General features: G+C 38.3%; 1 non-coding gene across 1 annotated transcript; it reads right to left on the bottom strand.

Moving 5' to 3' along the window:
- Window positions 1-8,388: 8,388 nt before the first annotated feature.
- Window positions 8,389-8,496, bottom strand: LOC112793910 (small nucleolar RNA R71). Its single transcript, XR_003198597.1, has one exon. It is a non-coding gene; the product is annotated as a small nucleolar RNA R71 (small nucleolar RNA).
- Between the last annotated feature and the right edge of the window lie 2,048 nt (window positions 8,497-10,544).

Raw genomic sequence — 10,544 nt, 5'->3', positions numbered from 1 at the left:
GGTAAAACAGTCTTTTTAGTGCTAAACTCCACTTCGGGGCCCACTTGGTGAGTGTTTGGGCTGAGATTTGATGAGATCCACGTGCTATGAGGGCTCTTGGGTGTGGAACTCCAGCTAGAGGGTCCTCTTTGGGTGTTTCAATGCCGGTCTCTGCTCTTTGGGCGCTGGACACCTGGAAGGGGGCAGGAAGTTGGCGTTAGACGCCAGTTTTTGGGCCTTTTAATCCGAAGCAAAGTATGAACTATTATATATTGCTGGAAAGCTCTGGAAGTCAGATTTCCATAGCCGTTGAGAGCACTCTATTTAGGATTCCGTAGTTTCAGAAAAGCTCTTCCGAATACAGGCAGGTCAGATCTGGACAGCATTTGCAGTGCTTTCTCTCAATTTCAGCCAGAAAATATATGAAATTGTACAAAAACACAAAAACTCATAGTAAAATCCAAAAAATGTGAATTTAACTCTAAAACCTATAAAAACTTAATAAAACCTAAATAAAACACCCTAAAAAGTATATGAAAGTGATGCTAAAAAGCATATAAAATATCCGCTCATCAGTGGGTTACGACCTGCATCTGAAAAATAACAACAGAATATGGTATGAGAACTAGAGGTTCTTAGTATGGTAACAGTGCCCACTATATAAGATGTAAGGTTCCGGGATGCCAAAGGCAATCCTACAACTTCACACCGATATAGATATCCAATCTCAATAAATAAATAACTCAAACCATAAACCATAAACGGGGTTATCTAACTTAGGAAATTTCTAACTAACATCAAAGTTCTCTAGTTTCCAAATAACAAAACAAAACCAAACCAAAACATACCTAACATCATAAAACACTACCACACACAACAACTTATCATTTCATATCATTTCCATAAATTTCAACACCTATTCCACTCATTCTCTTCCAACTCTTCCTACCACAAGTCCAACACAATTCACAACTTCCAAATCAAAATATCAATATTAACCAATTTGCACAATTCAACAATTCATAAACCTCATCCATCCTATGATATCTTCAATCCTCATAAGTTACATCCTTCAACACCAATATCAATTCTCAACATCATTCATTAACAATAACATCATAATATCATCAAAATCATCACATTTATCAAAATAATCATACATCATCAATCCACAATTTTTTAACAGCCAATCCAATCCTATCCTAAGATCCACTAGCCTAAGTATCCAAAAACATTAGATATTACATAGAAAAAACCAAAATTATACTTTAGCCAATTTCCAATACGCACACCGCACTAAGATTGGAATCTAACAAGCTTTAAGTCACCAACACCACTTCTAAAAGGCCACAATCAACTTCATAATCATCACAATCAATATATACATCATATATTTTATCACAAATCAACCTAGGATTCCAAATACATAATACCACAAGGAATATGAATACATTCACCTTAACCAATGGAATTGGGAGTGAAACACAACAATACTCCAGCGTTAGATCATCCCTAAACAATCAAAATCACAAAACTTCATCAAAACCCAAACCTAAAAATGTGAAAAATTGTTAGGGCTAAGAAATGGAGTGTGAAACATGATTTCTTACCAGCAATACTTAGGTAAAAATGATGAATTTGGTGAGAGCTTTACATGGCCATAAACAGCTCGCAAATCAGAGCACTGTAGCTCAATTTACAAGCAAAAGAAGGAAGAAGTGAATAGTGTTTTTGTTTTTTTTCTCTCCTCTCTCACTCTTACCGTGCTCCCTCTCTTGGCTGCAAGGAATGAGGATTATATATGTTGGATTTGGGTCAAACTTGGGTCCGATCCAACCCATTAGTGTTTTTGGTCTGTTTTTGTCTCACTTTGGGTCAAAACATTTAGAATTAGTGTCCGATTCTCATTTCTAAATTATTTTTATTTCAAAAACAATAAATTCAATTTTCAAAATCTTATTTTTTACAATACGCAGTACCGAACAGACTAGAGCCGTGCACTACAGGCTTAAGTACTGGTATGCATTTTTATAAATTTTTTGCAAAAGATACATTTTTTCACTCATAAAAATTCATTGAATTCAAATTTTACCTTTATATTTAGAAAAAACACTTCTATATTTTTGAACCTATTCCGGGCAATTAAATTACCATTTTATATCATCTATACGGTTGATTTAATTACGGGTCTTACATTCTCCCATTTTAATAAAATTTTCGCCCTCAAAAATTCAAATCGTTCGTAATCCAACAAAGGCAGTATATCTCCATCTTAAATTCGAGTTCCCACACTCCTTCTGCTGTGTCACTCTGATCGTTCTTGATCAAGGATTTGATTTTCTTAGCTACATTTAAAAGAATCTTCTTTTCCCCCTTCGTTTCATCCGACGTAAGTCTAAGTTCTACTGTCACGAACGGCGATATTCTATACTGTGAAAATAAGTTAAAGTTTGGTTACCAACTTCATAATTACCTCAACTCTGTTGTTGCGATTGACCTGCCTCCTGTGTCCTCCGCATGGACAATCTCTAACCAAATGTCCCAGTGCACTACACTTGTAGCATAGCTTCATACCCAACCGACATGGCTTATTCGGATGGTAGTTCCCACACCATTGACACTTCAAATTAGTGGAGTAAGCTCTCAACTGCTTTCCTGCGTCATTTCTTTTGAAGTCTCACCTGTTTGGTGCAAAGTCTCTGTCGCGACCCTCTACATAGGATCCTCGGCAGTCATCCCTCACCAAAGCCACATTCCTAGCACATTCTTCCACTACTCAGGCCTTGTTTACTAGCTCAAAGAACTTTTTTATCTCCAAAGGAGTCACAATAATCATGATGTCATCCTTGAGGCCTCCTTGGTACTTGATGCATTTTCAACCTTTGTAGGACTCAGGAACACCTTGACAAATCCTCAAAAATATGCAGAGTTCCTCGAACTTGCTTGTATAATCAGCCACATACATAGAGCCCTACTTCAGTTGGATAATCTCCAACTTTGTAGCCTCCCTTATGGACTCTGAAAATACTTTTTACAAAAGGCTGTTTCAAACACTTCCCAAGGGATATCCACATTCGGAAGTTGCAGCAGTTGGCACTCACCCTGCCACCAATGTTGAGTCTCTCCCATCAATTAGTAAGCTACAAACTCTACAAATTGAGTAGCTGGGACCTGCTGATCCTGCAGTGCACATTCCATGGCTCGAAACCTGTTATCAGTTTCAGTAGGATCCGTTGACCCCGTAAAAGTTAGTGGGTTAACTTTGAGAAAAGAGCTAGTGTCATCAGAGCACTTCCCAAGTTGTTCCCAGCCCCTTCTCTGTTTTCATTTTTATTTCCTCGTCCCATTCTCTTTATGGCATGAGTAGTCGCAACAGCGTTCGCTTGCATCACTGCGGCTAGGTTGGTCATTGCTGCCATAAACTTGGCATGGTTGTCAATTGATGGGTTACCCTCACTCTCTCGTCGTGTATATGGTCGACCCTGCCTGCGAGGCACCATTAGGATTTTCTGTCCACACCAAACAATCGAGATCATGGTGATCAATCTTAATATGTCAAGCTCAGAACTTCAATTATCCCAAAAGTACTCACAAACAAGCATGCTATGTACATATCAAGCAGATAAACCTAATAGCATGAAAGAAAAAGACATAAAGTATGCATTGAAGTATAATCAGTCCATCCCTCAAGCTCACGAGGATGAACCGCTCTGATACCACTAAATGTAACACCGTAATTACTCTAAGCCTTACCTCATACCGTAAAGTAAAGGATAATTAAATGTCATGATAATTCGAAGGCTTATACAATATTATATATGTGTATATAATGGAAAAAGATAGTAATTCTAGAAGCCTGATGAAGAAATTAACGTTCAAACAGAAACAGGAAAGCGCAGAGTGTTCACACGAGGCTACAAGCTTACAGGCACAAGTAATAGATATAAGATAACAAGACATATGTAGATATATAAGTATAATAGTCATAAAGCACTAGCCTCAGTCCGCGGAATTTAAGCCGGCTAGTTATATACAGACATAACTGAGATTGGAAGGATAAAATAGCATATATAATATCTCTCTCAAAGTTAGCCTCTAAGGCAACAAAGTATATATGGTACAAAAGTGAGGGAACTAAAACATAATAACCAAAAGATATAGAAGATAGCAAAAGGTCCTCCGCTCCGTCACCATCTCGCAACACACTAGGTGGGTTACGACTTGCATCTGAAAAATAACAATGGATTATGGTATGAGAACCAGAATTTCTCAGTGTAGTATCAATGCCCACTATATAATATGTAAGATTCCAGGATGCCAAAGGCAATCCTAGAACTTCACATCGATACAGATATCCAAGCTCAATAAAATAAATAACTCAAACCATAAACCATAAACGGGGTTATGTAACTTAGGAAATTTCTAACTAATAGTAAATACACTGCTGTATCCCACAACCTTCGCCAAACTACCCTCCACACAATCCCATCGCTGCTGCCTACTTGACCTCCTTAGCACCAAAAAATCACATGTATATGAAAACAAGTAATACATAGATAATATTCATGTATAGTAAGTGATGAGCGGATAATTTGTACGCTTTTTGGCATTGTTTTTAGTATATTTTTAGTATGTTTTAAGTTAGTTTTTATTATATTTTTATTAGTTTTTAGTTGAAATTCACTTTTCTGGACTTTACTATGAGTTTGTGTGTTTTTCTGTGATTTCAGGTATTTTCTGGTTGAAATTGAGGGACCTGAGCAAAAATCTGATTCAGAGGCTGTAAAGGACTGCAGATGCTGTTGGATTCTGACCTCCCTGCACTCGAAGCGGATTTTCTGGATTTACAGAAGCCCAATTGGCACGCTCTCAACTGCGTTGGAAAGTAGACATCCTGGGCTTTCCAGCAATGTATAATAGTTCATACTTTGCCTGAGATTTGATGGCCCAAACAGGCGTTCCAAGTCAGCTCAAAAATTCTGGCGTAAAACGCCGGAACTGGCACAAGAATGGGAGTTAAACGCCCAAACTGACATAAAAGCTGGCGTTTAACTCCAAGAAAGGTCTCTATACGAAAATGCTTTAATGCTCAGCCCAAGCACACACCAAGTGGGCCCGGAAGTGGATTTTTATGTCATTTACTCATCTTTGTAAACCCTAAGCTACTAGTTCTCTACAAATAGGACATTTTGCTATTGTATTTTCATCTTTCAATCTTAGATCTTTTGATCATGTTTTTATGATTGAACCCTCTTTGGGAGGCTGGCCATTCGGCCATGCCTAGTCCTTGTTCTTATGTATTTTCAACGGTGGAGTTTCTACACACCATAGATTAAGGTGTGGAGCTCTGTTGTACCTCGAGTATTAATGCAATTACTATTGTTCTTCTATTCAATTCAGCTTATTCTTGTTCTAAGATATCACTTGTTCCTCAACTTGATGAATGTGATGATCCGTGACACTCATCATCATTCTCACCTATGAACGTGTGCCTGACAACCACCTCCGTTCTACCTTAGATTGAGTGGATATCTCTTGGATTCCTTAATCAGAATCTTCGTAGTATAAGCTAGAATTGATGGCGGCATTCAAGAGAATCCGGAAGGTCTAAACCTTGTCTGTGGTATTCTGAGTAGGATTCAATGATTGAATGACTGTGACGAGCTTCAAACTCGCGATTATGGGGCGTTAGTGACAGACGCAAAAGAATCATTGGATTCTATTCCGACATGATCGAGAACCGACAGCTGAATAGCCGTGCTGTGACATAGCGCGTTGAACATTTTCACTGAGAGGACGGGACTGTAGCCACTGACAACGGTGATGCCCAACATATAGCTTGCCATGGAAAGGAGTAAGAAGGATTGGATGAAGACAATAGGAAAGCAGAGAGACGGAAGGGACAAAGCATCTTCATACGCTTATCTGAAATTCTCACCAATGAATTACATAAGTATCTCTATCTTTATTTTATGCTTTATTCATAAATCATTCATAACCATTTGAATCTGCCTGACTGAGATTTACAAGATGACCATAGCTTGCTTCATACTAAGAATCTCCGTGGGATCGACCCTTACTCGCGTAAGGTTTATTACTTGGACGACCCAGTGCACCTGCTGGTTAGTTATGCGAAGTTGTGATAAAGATTTGAGATTGCAATTGAGCGTACCATGTTGATGGCGCCATTGACGATCACAATTTCGTGCACCAAGTTTTTGGCGTCGTTGCCAGGGAATTAAATGTCCTAACTACAGTTTCGCATTTGTTCCCTGCAATAACAGTGCCAAGTTTTGATCCGGCAACAACACCAAGTTTTTGGCGCCATTGCCGGGGATTGTTTGAGTTTGGACAACTGACGGTTCATCTTGTTGCTTAGATTAGGTATTTTTCAGAATTTTTAAGAATGAATTCTAGTGTTTCAAGGTGATGTTCTTATCATCACCAAAGCTGATTGATCTTCATCAATTTAGCTCTTGAATGCAATGTCCTGCTGAAGCTTGGCTAGCCATGTCTAATTCCTTTAGACTAAAGCTTTAGACTAACATTGCATGATTCCTGGAATTCTCATTAAGAATTTTGATATCCTTATTTTCTTTTCCATATAATTTTTGAAAAATCCAAAAAAAAATTACAAAGTCATAACAATCAAAAAATAGTTTATGTTTCTTGTTGAGTCTAGTGTCTCATTTTAAGTTTGGTGTCAATTGCATGTTTCTGTTCTTCTTGCATTTTTCATGTGTCTTCATTGATCTTCAAGTTGTTCTTGATGATTTACTTGCTCTGATCTTGAAATTCTCTTGTTTTGTGTGCTTTGTTGTTTCTCATATGCATTCTTAATTTGTTAGTGTTAGTAGTATACAAATTTCTAAGTTTGGTGTCTTGCATGCATTGTTTATTTGATTTTAGTTGCATTTTGATTATTCCTCATCATTAAAAATCCAAAAAAAATTTAATTTGTGTCTTTTCAAGTCAATAATACAGAGAATTGAAGATTCAGAACATACAGCAGAGGAATTACACAGAAAAAGCTGGGCGTTCAAAACGCCTAGTGAGGAAGGAAAACTGGCGTTTAAACGCCAGCCAAGGTGCCTGGCTGGGCGTTTAACGCCCAAAAGGGTAGCATTTTGGGTGTTAAACGCCAGAATGGATACCATTCTGGGCATTTAACGCCAGGATGGCACAAGAGGGAAGATTTTGTTTTTAATGCAAATTTTTTCAAGTTTCCATAATTTTTCAAAATCAAATCTTTTTCAAATCATATCTTTTCAATCATATATTTCCAAAATCAATTTCTTTCCTTTTTCAAAAATACTTGCTAACAATTAATGATTTGATTCAGCATTTCAAGTATGTTGCCTTTTCTGTTGAGAAAGGTTTAATTTTTGAATCATATCTTTTCTTGTTAGCCAAGTCAATTGATTTTAAAAATCAAATCTTTTTAAATTGTTTTTCAATCATATCTTTTCAATCATATCTTTTTAAAACCATAACTTTTCAATCATATCTTTTTTTTAATCACATCTTTTTCAAAATAGTTTTCAAATCATATCTTTTTGATTTCTAATTTCAAAATCTTTTTCAAAAATCACTTTATTTCTTTTTCAACTTTAATTTTGAAAATCATTCTTCAATTTTTCAAATTTTTTTTCAAAATCTTTTAATTTATTTTCGAAAATTTCTTCCCCTCTTATCACATCCTTCTAATTATGGACTAACACTCCTCCTCAATGCACAATTCGAACTCTATCTTTCTAAGTTCGAATTCTTCTACCTCTTCTTTATATGTTTCTTTTCCTCTGACACCTCAAGGAATCTCTATACTGTGACATAGAGGATTCCATATTTTCTTGTTCTATTCTCTTTCATATGAGCAGGAGCAAAGACAAAAGCATTCTTGTTGAGGCTGACCCTGAACCTGAAAGGACCTTGAAGCGAAAGCTAAGAGAAGCTAAAGCACAACTCTCTATAGAGGACCTAACAGAATTCTTCAAAGAAGAAGACATGGCAGCCGAAAACAACAACAATGCAAACAATGCAAGGAAGGTGCTGGGTGACTTTACTGCACCTACTCCCGACTTCTATGGGAGAAGCATCTCTATCCTTGCCATTGGAGCAAACAACTTTGAGCTTAAGCCTCAATTAGTTTCTCTAATGCAACAGAATTGCAAGTTCCATGGACTTCCATTGGAAGATCCTCATCAGTTTTTAGCTGAATTCTTGCAAATCTGTGACACTGTCAAGACCAATGGGGTTGACCCTGAGGTCTACAGACTTATGCTATTCCCTTTTGCTGTAAGAGACAATGCTAGGATATGGTTGGACTCACAACCTAAAGAAAGCCTGAACTCTTGGGAAAAGCTAGTCAATGCCTTCTTGGCAAAGTTCTTTCCACCTCAAAAATTGAGTAAGCTTAGAGTGGAAGTCCAAACCTTCAGACAGAAGGAAGGTGAATCCCTTTATGAAGCTTGGGAAAGATACAAACAATTGATCAGAAAATGTCCTTCTGACATGCTTTCTGAATGGAGCATCATAGGTGTCTTTTATGATGGTCTGTCTGAACTGTCCAAGATGTCATTGGATAGCTCTGCTGGAGGATCTCTTCATCTGAAGAAGACGCCTGCAGAAGCTCAAGAACTCATTGAAATGGTTGTAAATAACCAATTCATGTACACTTCTGAAAGGAATCCTGTGAACAATGGGACGAATCAGAAGAAAGGAGTTCTTGAGATTGATACTCTGAATGCCATACTGGCTCAGAACAAAATATTGACTCAGCAAGTCAATATGATTTCTCAAAGTTTGTCTGGAATGCAAGATACACCTGGCAGTACTAAGGATGCTTCATCTGAAGAAGAAGCTTATGATCCTGAGAACCCATCAATGGAAGAGGTGAATTACATGGGGGAACACTATGGAAACACCTATAATCCTTCATGGAGAAATCATCCAAATCTCTCTTGGAAGGATCAACAGAGACCTCAACAAGGTTTCAACAACCGTAATGGTGGAAGAAACAGGTTTAGCAATGGCAAGCCTTTTCCATAATCTTCTCAGCAACAGACAGAGAATTCTAAGCAGAGCCACTCTGAATTAGCAACCATGGTCTCTGATCTAATCAAAACCACTCAAAGTTTCATGACTGAAACGAGGTCCTCCATTAGAAACATGGAAGCACAAGTGGGTCAACTGAGTAAGAGAGTTACTGAACTCCCTCCTAGCACTCTTCCAAGCAATACAGAAGAGAATCCAAAAGGAGAGTGCAAGGCCATCAACATGGCTGAACTTGGAGAGGAGGAAGAGGCAGTGAATGCCACTAAGGAAGACCTCAATGGACGTCCACTGGCCTCCAATGAGTTCCCTAATGAGGAACCATGGGAATCTGAGGCTCACACTGAGACCATAGAGATTCTATTGGATTTACTTAAGAGCAAGTTGCTAAGTACCTTGGAGCAATCATGAAGTTAAATAACAAGTTATTTGGTAATGAGACTTGGGAGGATGAACCCAATTTGCTCACCAAAGAACTAGATGACTTGACTAGGTAAAGATTACCTCAAAAGAGACAGGACCCAGGGAAGTTCTCAATACCTTGTACAGTAGGCACCATGACCTTCAAGAAGGCTCTGTGTGACCTAGGGTCAAGCATAAACCTCATGCCTCTCTCTGTAATGGAGAAGCTAGGGATCTTTGAGGCACAAGCTGCAAAAATCTCACTAGAGATGGCAGAAAATTCAAGAAAACAAGCTTATGGACTTGTAGAGGATGTTCTGGTAAAGATTGAAGACCATTACATCCCTGCTGATTTTATAGTCCTAAAGACTGGGAAGTGCATAGATGAATCCATCATCCTTGGCAGACCCTTCCTAGCCACAGCAAAGGCTGTGATTGATGTTGACAGAGGAAAATTGATCAAGTGAATGAAGAATCCCTTGTGTTTAAGGCTCAAGGATATCCCTCTGTAACCATGGAGAGGAAGCATGAAGAGCTTCTCTCAAAACAGAGTCAAACAGAGCCCCCACAGTCAAACTCTAAGTTTGGTGTCGGGAGGCCACAACCAACTTCTAAGTTTGGTGTTGAACCCCCACATTCAAACTCTAAGTTTGGTGTTGGGAGGTTCCAACATTGCTCTGAGTATTGGTGCACGAAATTGTGATCATCAATGGCGCCATCAACATGGTACGCACAATTGTAATCTCACTTCTTTATCACAACTTCGCACAACTAACCAGCAAGTGTACTGGGTCGTCCAAGTAATAAACCTTACGCGAGTAAGGGTCGATCCCACAGAGATTGTTGGTATGAAGCAAGCTATGGTCACCTTGTAAATCTTAGTCAGGCAAACTCAAATGGATATGGGTGATATACGAATAAAAACATAAAGATAAAGATAGAGATACTTATGTAATTCATTGGTGGGAATTTCAGATAAGCGTATGAAGATGCTTGGTCCCTTCCGTCTCTCTGCTTTCCTACTGTCTTCATCCAATCCTTCTTACTCCTTTCCATGGCAAGCTTATGCAAGGGTTTCACCGTTGTCAGTGGCTACCTCCCATCCTCTCAGT

This window comes from Arachis hypogaea, chromosome 3 (genome assembly GCF_003086295.3).
Source record: "Arachis hypogaea cultivar Tifrunner chromosome 3, arahy.Tifrunner.gnm2.J5K5, whole genome shotgun sequence".
Classification (NCBI taxonomy): domain Eukaryota; kingdom Viridiplantae; phylum Streptophyta; class Magnoliopsida; order Fabales; family Fabaceae; genus Arachis; species Arachis hypogaea.
This window is presented reverse-complemented; position numbering and strand designations above follow the sequence as displayed.